The sequence below is a fragment of the Octopus sinensis genome, unplaced genomic scaffold (assembly GCF_006345805.1).
Source record: "Octopus sinensis unplaced genomic scaffold, ASM634580v1 Contig10875, whole genome shotgun sequence".
Classification (NCBI taxonomy): domain Eukaryota; kingdom Metazoa; phylum Mollusca; class Cephalopoda; order Octopoda; family Octopodidae; genus Octopus; species Octopus sinensis.
In genome coordinates this window covers 62,961-77,551 of record NW_021832228.1, presented here as the reverse complement: position 1 = coordinate 77,551, position 14,591 = coordinate 62,961, and the positions used below count along the sequence as shown (strand labels likewise).

At 40.1% G+C, this 14,591-nt stretch overlaps 1 pseudogene; it reads left to right on the top strand.

Moving 5' to 3' along the window:
• Nucleotides 1–13,934: 13,934 nt before the first annotated feature.
• On the top strand, nt 13,935–14,039 carry LOC115228669 (annotated as a pseudogene).
• The last annotated feature ends 552 nt before the right edge of the window (nt 14,040–14,591 follow it).

Sequence of the window (14,591 nt, the reverse complement as noted above, 5' to 3'; positions counted from 1 at the left end):
AACTATCTGAGATAAGTAAATATTTTAGTCAAACAATATTTTGACATATTGTCAACATTTGACGGAACTAGAAGCGGATATATCTCTTAGATTCAAGATTTGTTTGATTTGGAATTTGAAGCATGGATGATTGATCCGTTTTCATGTGTGCCAGAAGATATGAACGAAACAATCCAAGAAGAGATAATTGAATTTAATATAATGAAGAATATATTCACAGATTCAACAGGATGGTATCTCTAAATTTTGGCAATCAAAAGATCTACAAATGAAATTTCCAAATTTATGGAAGGAAATGAGTAATGTACTATTGACATTCCCTACCACTTATTTGGTTGAAAGTGGATTTAGTTTTGTCAATCATAATACACAATGTGAAAAAAATAGACTGGAAGTGTGTATAGAGGCGATATACGCCTAAAGTTGAGCAGAATTAAACCCGACATAGAATATTTAGCGAGTAAACATCAATATCAAGGGTCTCACTAATAATTTTTAATAAAAATTCAATTTTTTACATTTGATTTATAATTTTATATTTTGATTTTTGAGTTATGTACAAAAACAACCAATAAGGGACAATGCCAAAAATTTTTAAATTGTAGGTGGACAAGGGGCGATAAAATTTCAAAGGGGGGCGACAAAATATCTAAGGGGGCGATGAACAAAAAAAGGTTGAGAATGCCTGCTCTAGCATAAATCAAGCATTCTCATCTCCAAGTAGTCTACACTTGAAGATCGAAATAACGACGCCCTCAGTAGTTTGGCTTTAAAAATGAAAGGAAGAACTGCTTATATATTTTGTCGGTTGAAGCCATAATCCCTGTACAAATTAATTTTATTGGACATTTTCATTTTGAGTTTTTCGTGGTTTTTAGTTCTATTAATTCTTATTGACATTCATCGTCAGAATTTAGATTATTTAATTTCATTAGAAATTATTCCAATTTCAGAATATAGGCTAAGAATATTGAAACAAATTGCAGGAGACTCAAAAAAGATTTTGACACCACAAATATTAATGGGATTTGTTAACCGGGTTGAAAAGTATTATCCCCGAGTTACTCATGGTGAGGACCTTTATGATTTTTGATTTAACAAATAATATTTGTTCTGTTTCCCATAACATAATTAAAATTAGTATATAAGATGGCTTCCTCAACGTGCTTGAACCAGCCGGATTGGACAGAGGGGACGGCAAACGCCCGGACGGGATGACCACCTTCCCATTTTGGAATGGCAATTGCCTGATCTGGGACGCCACGTGCGCAACCCAGTGTGCTATAAAACCGGTGACATAATATAATTAAATGTATAAATAATAATCTGTCCCCTCTCCTGCCGCCGGAGCGCAGGCCGCTAGCCTCGCCACGGAGCAATCAACGACGTAATCTTAAAAGCACTCAATGCTGCTGGTTTCCCCAATGTGCTAAAATCCGCCGGATTGAACAGAGGAGACGGCAAACGCCCGAATGGGATGACTACCTCCTCATTCCGGAATGGCAATTACCTCATCTGGGATGCCACGTGTTTAGACACGTGGTCCACATCCGCCATATTGTCATCTGCATATTCTTTCAGCTCGGCCGTTGCTTTGGCGGAAGCCCCGCAAAGTCGAAAAGTACAAGAATCTTGCCATTCGGCATTCCTTCATGCCTCTGACTTTTGAGACATCAGGCGATTCCAGTCACCTCATGCTTCATAAAAGACCTGGGTATCCTCATTGCACGGAAGAAAATGGATGCTCGCCAGTCCTCTTGACTGAGGCAAAGGATCTCGCAATCGTGCGCAACAAAGCGTAAGCAATCCGTTCAGCTGGGCAATAACTCCTGCCCCGTCGCGCTCGCAGATCAAGCTTGGCCGCTAATTTTTAATTTATAAAAAACAGAGTCGAACTATTTGTATTATGAAAGAAGCTTTGAAGAAACTCAAAAAAATCATAGAAAACAAAGAAAAAAACACACTAAGCGACAATCCCAACAGAAGCAACGATTTAGGCTAAAGCAGCTTGTGAAAACATATGCTTTGAAAATAGAAATGTACTGTTTATTAAGAATTTAATCAAATTACGATTTTTTCAGAGAATGGCATTGAATTGAAGGATAAATGCACTCAGGTATTGGACTAATTACATTTGTTAAACGGAACATAATTATAATCATTTTGGTAGAGATTGACTGTTCAACAAGTTAAAGACAAAGTATTATGGCTGATGAAATTGCAGGAGTAATTAATTAATGTGTTTATTGCCAGGTAAATTTTAATTCTATAATGCTAGACTAAAAAATTAATGGCGACTAAGCCTGAAATAACGCTAATCATCGCAGGTAGGCCTGGAGATAGATGTCTCGCAGATCTCATTGATCTTTGCAGATATTCTGAATTTAACGATAAATTCTCTTGGGTATTTCGAATGAAATTATTAATTTAAAGATTTTTGTAATAGTTGATTCCTGTTCAAAATGTGTATTCGAATTATCAAAGTTGAAATCTGCGGTAGAAAGAGCTAATCTATTCCAAAATGTTTTTTATTATATCGGACCACTAATCATCCTCCAAACAGACAATGGTAAATAATTCTGTAATTCTTTAATCTACGAAGTCTGTGAAAAATATTTAATCGAGCATTGCGTAATAGGTCAAGTAGAGAGGTTACCCGTTGACTTTAATTTTTAAAGAATCAACTTAAACAGAGCAATTAACTAGTTTACAAAAATATTCCTGGTTTTATCGATACGTTTTGTTAATTGTTTCCAATTCTTTCTGTTTCTTGATAGTTTCCTTAGGAGCTCAAATCGTCTGCCGATGTCAACCTTTTTCTAATCATAATCAGGCCTTGGTGTAGAAGAGTTGGTAGAGTAGTTCGGAAAGTCTATAATAATAATAAATTTAAGCAATACATATTCGCTCTAAACCTATTGAGTAAAATAAATAGAGACAAGTTTGGCAACTTTTTAAATTCCAAGTCTATTTGTACATTCGAATCTAAAATTTGAAAAAATTCGTTCTATTCCACCTGTTGAACCGGCTGGTTCAAAATTTTTTTGAAAAGTGAAATTGTTTTAGAAGGCAACCGACAAGAGTTCGACTCCCACCAATCTATAGGTAATACTTTACTCAATAGGTTTAGAGCAAATATATAAGGTTTGAGATTATAACGAAAATTATTAATATCAGTTAACGATCAAGTCCACGAAGGCAGATTGCTGATGCTCTCCCACCTCCGTTGCAAATCGCCGCAACCCCAATCTGTCCATCTCCAAGCTGATGCTCCAAGTGATTAGTAATGCGTGTTCCGGACATTCTTAGAAATGTCAGTCAAAAATAATACCCTACAGGATGTCCAAGAGAGACTGCTCCGCCATTCACATTTAATTTTTCATTGTCGATAGAAAACTCATTTTGTGTAAGTATAGGAACTGCACTAAAGGCTTCATTAACCTCCCACAGTGCCACATCTTTTATATTTAAGCTGAGATTCTTCAACAACTAAAGATTTTAGCAGTTAAAATACTTTCCTAATGGCCATTATAGGAGAAAGTGCAAAATCTGATGGATTGACCCCAGAGTCAGCAAAACCTAATATTATCTAAAAAAAATGAATACCGATAATCTGAGCGAGAGGTGACAAGTTATGTTCGCGAATAATATCTTTTGAAACTAAAACACAAGCAGCAGAGCCATCGCTGATCTTACTAGCATTGGCCGGAGTTATAGTTTCTCCATCTAATGAAGTGAAATAAAATAATCACCTTTTTTGAATTCTGGTTTGAGTTTTGGAATTTTATCAAAGTTTACCCTGGAAGGTTCTTCATCAGAAGTAAATTTTTCAGAATCTTGGTAGAAACCAGTTTAATAAACCTGAAATATCGACAGATGTAATTTCCATTTTTAGTTGCTGATAAAGCTCGATTATAACTACGGATACCATATTGGTCTTGTTGTTCACGTGTTATGTTATTTCGACAGATAACATGCTCTGTACAGGTTCCCTTGGAGAGAATATAACAAATTCTAATTACCATATGCTCTCCGCTGTATGCATCCAGCAGTCCTCCTTCCAAAAGTAGATCCTAAGTCTGACATATTTTTATTATTACATAAGCACTGAATCCTCCATAAGGTGGATTAAATCTTTTTATAAAATATGGAGTGTTTGTCATACTCTCAGTCCCAACAGCCACAACAACTCTCTGAAAATGTCAATTTATACAGTGCCTGATGATTTAGCATGATTGTTTGACATCCAAGCATTATACTCTTCATTCCTGATGCACACATCTTTGATAGGGTGGTTGTTGGGGTCTCCACTGACATTCCTGATTTGAGAGCAATTTGCTTTGAGGGGTGTTGCTTAAGTCCGGCAGCGTTGACTATTCCAAGAAATAATTCGTCGACAACCGCGGCTTCCAATTTAGACTGTTTCAGAGCTGCGTTTACAGCTATTGTGGAAAGTTCTACTGCATCAACTTCTTTCACTTTCCCATTTAAGCTTCCAATAGGGGTCCGGACAGCTCCAGCAATGTAAACATTCTATTAATATTAATTGGTTGAGGTACTTTATAACTGGAAAATCTTCTAATGCTTTTTATAAAAAATGACATGAACGGCGTTCAAGAATAATGTACCCCCTGTAAGGTATTCACTAGACAATTAATGAGGGGTATAAACAGCAAATTATGTTCAGGATTGTAGTTTATATTATATGTTTAATAAATTTTTTTTTGCAAATGGTCTCGCATTAGTTTCTGTGTCCATTTTGCCAAGAAGTTAAGTTTTAGTAGTCTTTTGTATCTTCTTTGTGAGAAATGTTTGTGTCGGCTTAGGTGTTTGGATTTTTATTTGAATTTTCTTCTTTAAAAACAATTTTCAACTTAATTTTTTATCAAAGCTATCATCTTTTAGTTTTCGGTTTTCTGTCGAGTTTTTCGCAATACAGTGGATTTTATTTTTAACGAAAATTTAAAATAATTTTCGTTGGACATATTGCATCACAGAAATCAATTTTCTCTATATCTTCATTTTTATTCTCTTAATCCTTATCTTTATAGGACTCAATTGTTCTCAAAAATTCTTCTTATTGTTGTTGCAAATTTTATAGGTACAATTTTCATTATCATCTGAAATCGGAGAGTCCTCGTTAATAGTAGAGTCATCCGGAGTGTCCTGCTTTGCCAAATTGTTAAATACTTTTTCAATGCAATTCGTTACTGCTGTTCTTGTAATTTCATACCACGCTTCAATTATCAATGGTATTAGATCAACTATAGTTTAAAATTTCTGATTTTTTCATCTTTGAGATCATAAGATGACATTTTCGATAAAAAGTCAGCATGGCCTTCATATAAAAATACAGGATTGACCAATTGCTCATCTCCTGATATAGTACAAGATTTTATTTTAAATTTATTCTTAAAAAAATTAATCCATGTACTTGAAGCTTTAAAATTTGGAAATAAAAATTTTACGAAATAACGAAAATTTGTTAAATTAAAAAACGTACTGTATATATCTCAATTGTTATTTGCAATTCCCTTGATCACTTATCAATGCAAAATTTTCAATATGTGAAATCCTTTCGAAAACAAATGACGTGCGGTGAGCCACAAATAGGAACAGGGCAAACCAGATATTCCCCACCTCTCTCTCGATCCGGAAAGGTGTATTGAAGATTTGAAGACTAATGTTGATCAGCACGGACAGTTTCTTCTTCCTTGGCTTCTTCATTCGATTAGTTAGCTATGACTGTTTGTGCCGGATTTGCTATGCTAAGCAAGCTTGGGGGTTAATAATAATTTTCAATTCAAGGTTAAAGACGATTAATCGTATTTGATCAAAGGTTGATGTCAAAATGCCGGTTTATGATAAAAGAAAATTTAAGTCGGACCACAAATACAGACGATATTCTAAATAGAATATTGAAGATAAAATAGAAATGATGGCCTATAAGGTGAATCGGAACCAGAAGTTTAGTCCGGTTTTAAGAAAATTCCGATATACCGAGAAGTCAGTTTAGAGAAATTTGTCCTATTTGTTTTTGCATAACCCCGCTCACACACTCAGGTATGACACACTGAAATCAGAAATCTAATTCACAGAGCTTTGGAAGAGCTGGTTTCCTTTCAGTTCTGGAACCGACGGGCCTTGTTCTTAAAGATGCAAAACATACCGACGGCTTAGGGTTTTCGCTTTTGAATCGGGGAAGCAGTTTGTTTGAAACGTCACCTGTGCCGACTCTTTCGCCAAGGAAACTTTGAATTCCACTGCTTGTCGACCCGGTTGTCGGCCGAGAAAGCCGAATCAACGAAACTGAGGATTTGCGCGATTGCCTTTGCTTTTGGGCAATTGCCGTTAAGACTTTCTGTGTTTTTGGGGCCAAGACGCTTGCTCATCTTAAGAAACTTGCTGTCTGTGCACTAATCGCTCAGAGATCCTAGGGAATTTATATTCCTTATTCAGAGGATCTATTTTACGCAGGAATTGTCTCTCAATCCTGCTAGATTTTTTTAATTAGTTTAAATTATTAATGCACTTTTATTTTTTATGTCTGTACAAAACTAAATTCATTAATAACTTTAACCCAAAACTAAAATAAATCCGAAAGTTGGAAAAGTTTTGAAACATGTCGTGGTATAAAAATTATAAATAACTAAGAAATTATCTTGATTATATCATACAAAAAACAGATTTTAAATATATTTATTTTATTAAAGTTACGATTTATAAAATAAAATATCATTTCAACGCTTGTTGTGGTGTAGTTAATTAATTATTTTATTTATTAAATATACTATTTTCATTATTTACTACAAATTAAACAGAATGGAAGAATCACGAAATATACTTCAAAATCAAACAGTCCCTTACAAACCTCATCCAGACAAGAAGTACCCACTTACCAACAAACTTCAATTTCTCAAGAAAAACGTGCTTCCAGCAGTACTGAAGCACCAAGTCTCCTGGCCCTTCCGAAAGCCGGTGGATGTGGTCGGACTGGGGCTAACTGTAATATAGTCAGTACATTGCAGGACTACTACACCTTGATCAAAACCCCTATGGACTTGTCCTCAGTCTGTAAGCGACTGAACCACCGGTGGTACAGCTGTGGGGAAGAGTGCATTGCCGACTTTAATCTAATAATCCAGAATTGTCTCGCATACAACAAGCCTGACGAAGATGTGTCCAAAATGGCTCAAATTCTCAAACGATTTTTTGTTGAAAAACTCCTAAAAAAGCCTCAAACGGAATATGTGGTCACTCCTGGCAAGAAGAAGGAGCCTTCTGGAGGGAATAGCCGACCAATGGCTAAGAAGGAGTGACTTTATCTAATTCCAGGGAGTCCGAGGACAGGGGACTCTCCAGAAAAGATGTTTTGACGTGCTTTGTGAGTTGTTGGACCCTCGTTATGCCGATTGGGTGGGAGAGGAGGCCACTGCCCTGGAAAATGTAAAAAATGACGTGGAAAATATGAAATATTCCGCATTCACGGAATTTGTGAGTGATCACCGTGCCGTGATAGCCAATTTCCCCTCATCGGGTGAAAAACTGAGAGTATTGGGTGTCCTCAATGTAGTCCTTGTTGGAGGAGACGATAATAAACGTGGGGATTCGGTATTCCAACGAGGAAGGATCGGAACGGAATACATTACAGGGGGGGACATTACTCCCCAAGTATACTACTCAGAGGACTGACATTTCAGGGGGGACATTACTCCCCACGTGGACTACTCAGAGGACTGACATTACAGGGGGGACATTACTCCTCAAGTATACAACTCAGAGGACTGACATTACAGGGGGGACATTACTCCTCAAGTATACAACTCAGAGGACTGACATTACAGGGGGGGCATTACTCCACAAGTATACAACTCAGAGGACTGACATTACAGGGGGGGCATTACTCCACAAGTATACAACTCAGAGGACTGACATTACAGGGGGGGCATTACTCCCAAGTATACAACTCAGAGGACTGACATTACAGGGGGGACATTACTCCTCAAGTATACAACTCAGAGGACTGACATTACAGGGGGGGCATTACTCCACAAGTATACAACTCAGAGGACTGACATTACAGGGGGGGCATTACTCCACAAGTATACAACTCAGAGGACTGACATTACAGGGGGGACATTACTCCCAAGTATACTACTCAGAGGACTGACATTACAGGGGGGACATTACTCCCCACGTGGACTACTCAGAGGACTGACATTACAGGGGGGACATTACTCCCACGTATACTACTCAGAGGACTGACATTACAGGGGGGACATTACTCCCAAGTGGACTACTCAGAGGACTGACATTACAGGGGGGACATTACTCCCCAAGTATACTACTCAGAGGACTGACATTACAGGGGGGACATTACTCCCAAGTACTACTCAGACTGACATTACAGGGGGGACATTACTCCTCAAGTATACTACTCAGGACTGACATTACAGGGGGGACATTACTCCACAAGTATACTACTCAGAGGACTGACATTACAGGGGGGACATTACTCCACAAGTATACTACTCAGAGGACTGACATTACAGGGGGGACATTACTCCCCAAGTATACTACTCAGAGGACTGACATTACAGGGGGGACATTACTCCCAAGTATACTACTCAGAGGACTGACATTACAGGGGGGACATTACTCCCCAAGTATACTACTCAGAGGACTGACATTACAGGGGGGACATTACTCCACAAGTATACTACTCAGGACTGACATTACAGGGGGGACATTACTCCCAAGTATACTACTCAGAGGACTGACATTACAGGGGGACATTACTCCCCAAGTATACTACTCAGAGGACTGACATTACAGGGGGGACATTACTCCTCAAGTATACTACTCAGAGGACTGACATTACAGGGGGGACATTACTCCACAAGTATACTACTCAGGACTGACATTACAGGGGGGACATTACTCCTCAAGTATACTACTCAGAGGACTGACATTACAGGGGGGACATTACTCCTCAAGTATACTACTCAGGACTGACATTACAGGGGGGACATTACTCCCAAGTATACTACTCAGAGGACTGACATTACAGGGGGGACATTACTCCACAAGTATACTACTCAGAGGACTGACATTACAGGGGGGACATTACTCCCCAAGTATACTACTCAGAGGACTGACATTACAGGGGGGACATTACTCCACAAGTATACTACTCAGAGGACTGACATTACAGGGGGGACATTACTCCTCAAGTACTACTCAGAGGACTGACATTACAGGGGGGACATTACTCCCCAAGTATACTACTCAGAGGACTGACATTACAGGGGGGACATTACTCCCCAAGTATACTACTCAGAGGACTGACATTACAGGGGGGACATTACTCCCAAGTATACTACTCAGAGGACTGACATTACAGGGGGGACATTACTCCTCAAGTATACTACTCAGAGACTGACATTACAGGGGGGACATTACTCCACAAGTATACTACTCAGAGGACTGACATTACAGGGGGGACATTACTCCTCAAGTATACTACTCAGAGGACTGACATTACAGGGGGGACATTACTCCCACGTGGACTACTCAGAGGACTGACATTACAGGGGGGACATTACTCCACAAGTATACTACTCAGAGGACTGACATTACAGGGGGGACATTACTCCACAAGTATACTACTCAGAGGACTGACATTACAGGGGGACATTACTCCTCAAGTATACTACTCAGACTGACATTACAGGGGGGACATTACTCCCAAGTATACTACTCAGAGGACTGACATTACAGGGGGGACATTACTCCCCAAGTATACTACTCAGAGGACTGACATTACAGGGGGACATTACTCCCAAGTATACTACTCAGAGGACTGACATTACAGGGGGGACATTACTCCCCAAGTATACTACTCAGAGGACTGACATTACAGGGGGGACATTACTCCTCAAGTATACTACTCAGAGGACTGACATTACAGGGGGGACATTACTCCTCAAGTATACTACTCAGAGGACTGACATTACAGGGGGGACATTACTCCCCAAGTATACTACTCAGAGGACTGACATTACAGGGGGGACATTACTCCTCAAGTATACTACTCAGAGGACTGACATTACAGGGGGGACATACTACTCCTCAGTATACTACCTCAGGGACTGACATTACATGGGGGGACATTACTCCCCAAGTATACTACTCAGAGGACTGACATTACAGGGGGGACATTACTCCCCAAGTATACTACTCAGAGGACTGACATTACAGGGGGACATTACTCCCCAAGTATACTACTCAGAGGACTGACATTACAGGGGGGACATTACTCCCCAAGTATACTACTCAGAGGACTGACATTACAGGGGGACATTACTCCCCAAGTATACTACTCAGAGGACTGACATTACAGGGGGGACATTACTCCCCAAGTATACTACTCAGAGGACTGACATTACAGGGGGGACATTACTCCCCAAGTATACTACTCAGAGGACTGACATTACAGGGGGACATTACTCCCCAGTATACTACTCAGAGGACTGACATTACAGGGGGACATTACTCCCCAAGTATACTACTCAGAGGACTGACATTACAGGGGGGACATTACTCCTCAAGTATACTACTCAGAGGACTGACATTACAGGGGGGACATTACTCCACAAGTATACTACTCAGAGGACTGACATTACAGGGGGGACATTACTCCCAAGTATACTACTCAGAGGACTGACATTACAGGGGGACATTACTCCCCAAGTATACTACTCAGAGGACTGACATTACAGGGGGGACATTACTCCTCAAGTATACTACTCAGAGGACTGACATTACAGGGGGGACATTACTCCCCAAGTATACTACTCAGAGGACTGACATTACAGGGGGGACATTACTCCCAAGTATACTACTCAGAGGACTGACATTACAGGGGGACATTACTCCCCAAGTATACTACTCAGAGGACTGACATTACAGGTGGGACATTACTCCCCAAGTATACTACTCAGAGGACTGACATTACAGGGGGGACATTACTCCTCAAGTATACTACTCAGAGGACTGACATTACAGGTGGGACATTACTCCCCAAGTATACTACTCAGAGGACTGACATTACAGGTGGGACATTACTCCCCACGTGGACTACTCAGAGGACTGACATTACAGGGGGGACATTACTCCCACGTGGACTACTCAGAGGACTGACATTACAGGGGGGACATTACTCTCCAAGCTGCGTAGAATATCAAATTTTTAAAGATGTTTGACATGATAAAATCCCCGAAAATCTTCGAGGCACCAAAAATATAGACTTATAAAGAAAATGGAGAATTTTACCATTATCAATGACAGGTATTGTAAATTTGCAATTAATTCACTGACTATCTTAAATTATGTGATCCTAAATTAATCATATCTTGCGAAAATGAAAACAAAATTGAGCTTGCGGCGAAATCATTACACAAGTTTTCACTCGGAGGAGTAAATAAAATTGAATATGAATTTCGACAAAGATAATTCACTGTAAAGAATGAGATTGTCAGAAAAGTCATTCTAAATTGTGAAGTTTGCAAATTTTCCGTCCTTTAAAAGTTCAATATATTAGGGAAACTCGGTTTATGAGCCACGAAGTGGGTAAACCAAAGTCCGATTGTATTATTTGAACACCATAAGACGCATGGAATCATTTGACTATTTAAAAATGTTATAAATGCAATTGAACCCAGGACACTTGTTATATACGGGGCGTATTGAAAAAAATTCGAATGTTTATTGATTTTTTGTGTTTGCAAGTAAAACTATTATTCGTCGGATTTACCAAAATACTTTATTTATAAATTTAAGCAGATTATCTATATATTTGTATTTCAAAGCAAACATCTCTAATTTATCTGACCAAAAAATTGGATTTTTTAATTTTAAGTTACAAATGCTAAAATTAACATGACGGAGAGCGTCAATTTGCTTCGTAGCTTCTTTTTTCAGCGAAAAGACAAAAAATTTTCAAATAAGTATTTGGTACAGACGCCTAAATTTTAAATAACCGTATCTCCAATTCCTTAATGTTTTGGGCGGTTTTTTTGATAATTCCGATTTTTTCATGACACAAAGATGTTCTATATGATTAAGATATGATGATTGGAATGGCCAATTTAGTATTTCGTGTTTATTGTCTTTCAAATATTTGGTTACAATGTGGCTTTGTAGCATGGAGCGTTATCTTGTTGGAAAATAAATGATTTTAGCCCCCCTTGGGCGATTGTACAAAGTCATTTGTTAAAGATTAATATCATTGATGCTATTCATTTTCCTTTTAATAAAAAAAAGATTCCCCACACCTCCATATGAGAAACATTCCCAAATCATTAATCTTCCTCCTCCGTACCTCAACAACATCTCGGGAACTGACGGAAGTCAGTTCGTAGAGACGTCGTCTTTTGTTACTATCCAGGAGGTATTGTCTTGGGACAAGCGCTACCAGCTGGACATATCAAGGGTCGATGCAGGCGAAGTTTCCGAAAGGGAGATCCTGGCAGCGATCTCCCGAAGTAAGAACACCGCGGCGGGGCTAGATCGGATTCCTATGTCCATCTTCAAAAAGGCCCCGCCGTTGTTGATCACGGCCTTACAGGTTTTGTTTAGCGGGAGCTTGCGACATGGGATGATTCCTTCCAGGTGGAAAGTGGCTGATCCTCATTGGAAAACCTGGGAAGCCTCATGATGTCCCCGGGGGATATAGGCCCATTTCCTTGCTTCCCGCTATATCTAAAATCCTAGAAAGGATCATGCACCAAAGGCTCCTGGAGGAGCTGATGGTGGCTGACGCCCTCCCGGAGTTCCAATGGGGCTTCAGGGAGGGTCGTTCATGTGGAGACTGCTTGTGGAAGGTGTCTTCCGAAATGAAGAACGCCCTCCAGAAAAGGGAGTGTGGTATGTTAGTTAGTCTTGACATAGAAAAGGCCTTCGACTCGGTGTGGCACGACGGCCTGCGGAGTTCCCTCGCCACGTGTGGGGTTTCTCCGTGTCTAAGGCGCTGGCTGTCGGGGTTCCTCGAATCTCGCGGTCAGGTCGTGCGACACCAGGGGGTCTTTTCTAAAGTCGCAACAGTCCTTCGCGGGGTCCCTTCAGGGTTCTGTGCTGAGTCCCACACTGTTTAATATCTTTATGGCCTCTGCGCCTATGCCAGTCAATGCTCGTACTGAAATGGTGATCTATGCAGACGACATTATCCTCTGGGATCAGTCGATGAAACCAGAGTGTGCGTGTCGTAGGCTACAGGTTGCTGTGGATGAACTTGTAAACTGGTGTGGGAGTAGGGGTCTAAAGATGTGTGCGGACAAGTGCAGTGTCCTTAAAGTCTGTAAAAGTACGAGGGATTACACTAATTTTATCCCTAGGTTATCGCTGGACGGGTCAGCGATCGCTGTAGTTGATCGGACGACTTACTTGGGCGTGGTCTTCAAGCAGTCAGGTAAGTTCGATGATCACATTGCACGTACTAAAATGCGTGCAATGCAGCGATTAGGCGCGTTGCGTGCTTTCCACTTGAGGAGAGGTGCCTGGTTCCGTGTGTTCAACGCCATGGTGTTACCCGTGTTAACCTATGGCGTGCACGCTTGGCACTTCTGCGAGGACAGGGAGAAGTACGTTGACGCGCTTAAGAAAGTAAGAAGACGAGCCATCCGGCTAGCCTATGGCTTAGGATGGCGTGATGAGCTCTCCAACGCCCAGGAATTGTCCCTCAAAGGCCTCCCTGAGGTCCTAGAGAAGATAATGACTGGGTGGCAGGTAAGACGGTAAGTCCTAACCTGTGGTTGTGTAGAGAGGCGAGCGTGTGTGCTGGACCGAAAAGGCAGGAATGCCGAAGGTCTCCTTATGTTACCTCACTAACAGCCTCTCTAACTAATTATTTAAAATAAAATTTTTCTTTCCTAAAGGTAATCTGATTCCTATGCAAAGCGTATAAATCTTTGCCTTTTACTAAAGATTTCCGTGTATAGGGATTATCTGGTTCTTATATTTTTGTGCCTCTTTTGAGGTTTCTTTTTTATACTCTTCTAAAATAATTAATTTAATTTTCAGTTTTTCATTATGGTTAGACTAATGTATGTAAAGCAGAAGAACTGATGGCGATCCAGTTTCCCCTCACTATTGCTTGGGACACGTTCTGGAGGAGCCATCTCGTCTCCAGAGGATTGTGCGTTCTCAGGGTCTTAAGACGTCCAATACACATGAGGAAGCGCAACGACTCCTTCCCAATCGATCCCAGGGTTTCGACAGCAACCGGCCGGAAAACGAAACGATCGGTGAGCCCATCATATTTCCTCTTCTTGATGTCTTCTGCTCTATCCGCAGCTGTGCCAGCATTGCAGGCACTTTCCAACATATTTGTCTTGGACAAGGACTCTTCTAAATGAATTTAATTTGTTGTCTGCTAATTATCCCTTTATGTACAGGGATTTTTTACGACTCAATATTAAAAAGCGATATCAATTCCCACTACAGGCTGGGTCCATTAGATTTGGAAGTAAGCAAAAAGGTTTTAATGCTTTATCAGTTCGAGTTTCCACATTTTTTTAAATAGCCGTAAATTC